Raw genomic sequence first — 2500 nt, forward strand, 5'->3', positions numbered from 1 at the left:
TGCTTTTAGAATATGGAAGTAGGCCTAACTGTGGTGACATTTACTGATCATGTGAAGATGTTGCAGTGGTGCTGAAAATCCAGCCGCGGTGTGCTGCGCCACTGCTGAGTACATTGTAGGGGAAACACTGGCCCGACCCAAATCGTTTTAGACTGCTCCACTGTACACAGATGCCCACACCGTGCCAAGGGAAAGTAGCTGGGCATGACCCGGTTCCCTCTCGGTCGAGTTCACTCGACGTTAACCAGTGGGAGGTCGTCTCCATATGACGTCATCGATCTGGACCCTTATCCAATCACTGGTCTTTAGGGAATTGTTCACGGTGTACAATTGTCCAAACATGCACATAGGGTACAGGCCTGGGCTGTGTCTCAAACCGCATACTTCTGTCAGTACACTGCTAGTGTGCGCTGAGTGCTTACTTGCACTGTGCCAGTGCCCAATTTTTTTGATGGCGAGTATTGTCTCAATATCTGTGCTGCATACTTAAACAAAGTATTTGAAGTGTGCAAGTAGGAAGTAGCGGTTGGAGACAGTTAATCCATTCACAGTACTCTCCGATCACTGGAGTCACTTGCTCTGCTGCGCCCACATTTCGATGGCTAGTATTGTCTAGCATTGTCTTAGTATCTGCGCTACGTACTTAAACTAAGTATTGGAAGTGTGCAAGTAGGCGGTTTTGAGACACAGCCCTGGAGTTAATCCATCTCCTAACAGAGGGGTCACTGACCCCGTCCTGCGTAGTCGACAGGCTGACTTAAGAGATGCAATGGCTGCGTCTCAAACCGCATACTTCCGTCAGTACACTGCTAGTGTCCACTGAGCGCTTACTTACACTTTGATGGCTAGTATTGTCTCAATATCTGTGCTACATACTTCAACTAACTATTAGAGGTGTGCAAGTAGGCGGTTTTGAGACACACAGCCCAGGAGTTAATCCATTCACAGTACTCTTCGAACACAAGGGGTCACTGACCCTGTCTTTCGTAGTCTGACTTTAGACATGCTCCAGGTGGCTCTTATTGGCACCTGGAAACAGAAAACCGATCGGGCTGCTGTACTCCACCGTTAATCATTATTTTTAATCATGATCACAATTTGAACTAATGCAATTAGCTAATTGCAAAAGGCTACAATTACGATGAATTGCAGTTTGAAACTCTGTCTGGTTAATCTTGTCACATCTGTAATTCGTACACACTCTCTTTATGTGACAGACTGTGAAGCTCACCTAGCAGGAGTGTCGTGCTTCTCATGCACAACGATCGCAATCCCAATATCTGTCCGAAAAATCACATCAACAGATATCGTCTTGGGCATTATTTATCGGGCAGCCCTAGAAACAAATCACTGAGCCAGATAACCAGGTGTAATCACATCCCGAATTCTGGTGTGCTTAGGTGAGATGCTTAGAAGTTTGTCTTTTCTCGACGTAAATGTAAATCTTAAAAAAGAAACAACCAAAAAAAAAACATTCACCTCATGGTGTGTCATGGATAATGGACCTTCATGGTTCATAGACATTGAACATGCCAAGATCAGCTATCTGCTGCGTCTGAATCTAGATTTTACATCTGGAAATGAATCTCACCCTCTTAAGTGTATCAGTCAGACACAAGTTTGATTGACATGCAATGCAACGCAACCATAACCCCAGCGAGTTGAAGCCCATTTTGGGTGGAGTGAGTCTAGTTTTGTCAGTTAATCACGCGGCTCTGCAACTCTGCCCCAGTGCAGTGGATCGTCTCATCACACTTGATGATTTTTAAATTCACGTCATCCGTCATCTTGTGACGCACAACTCGAACCAGAATGCAAGCGAGTAGAAGCCCATTTGGAGGGATGGGGGGGGGGGGGGTCGCTGCAGCTTTGTCATCATCATTAGCATCAGGCACGAAAAAACGGTTTGCTCCGCCGTAATACAGATAGACTGCCCGCAAGTAGGTAAGCCCACAGCTGAGGGACCTGGCGTTGAGGGGTTGGGGGTTGGGGGGTTTGGGCGGGCGGGGGTTGGGGGCGAACTCGAGGGGGAGCGGTGGACTTGAGCAAGGGGTGGCGACGGCGGCGGCGAACTCGAGGGGGACGGGCGGACTAGAGCGGAGCGGTGGACTTGAGGGGGAGAGGGGTCATGGAGGCCACGCATTAGCCTCCTCTTTCCACGGCGTTAAGTCGTCTGCGTGGGAGGGAGACGTGCTCCTCGAGCCTCCTCCATGCAACAAATGGCTGATCTGGTATTGATCTTGTGACCTCTGTTTTATCCCCTGGACTGTTGGATCTATATGTAGTAGGAGAATATATAAATATATATATATATATATATATGCCTGTCTGCCTGCCTGCCTGTTTGTCTGGTTGTAATGCAGTGTCACTGTTGCAATCACTGGACATTAGAGCTTTTAATTCCTGGTGGCCTTAGTCAGGCCAGACATGATTGTTGCCAGTCGCCAAAAAATGTCTTTTTTTTTTTACTTTATCTCTCCATTTCCCTGATCAACTTACA

At 47.4% G+C, this 2500-nt stretch overlaps 1 protein-coding gene across 3 annotated transcripts in view; it reads left to right on the top strand.

Moving 5' to 3' along the window:
• aplf (aprataxin and PNKP like factor) overlaps nucleotides 1-2500 on the top strand; it is a 42578-nt gene that overhangs the window by 6348 nt on the left and 33730 nt on the right. The window lies entirely within an intron of this gene.

This window comes from Sardina pilchardus, chromosome 1 (assembly GCF_963854185.1).
Source record: "Sardina pilchardus chromosome 1, fSarPil1.1, whole genome shotgun sequence".
Lineage (NCBI taxonomy): Eukaryota > Metazoa > Chordata > Actinopteri > Clupeiformes > Clupeidae > Sardina > Sardina pilchardus.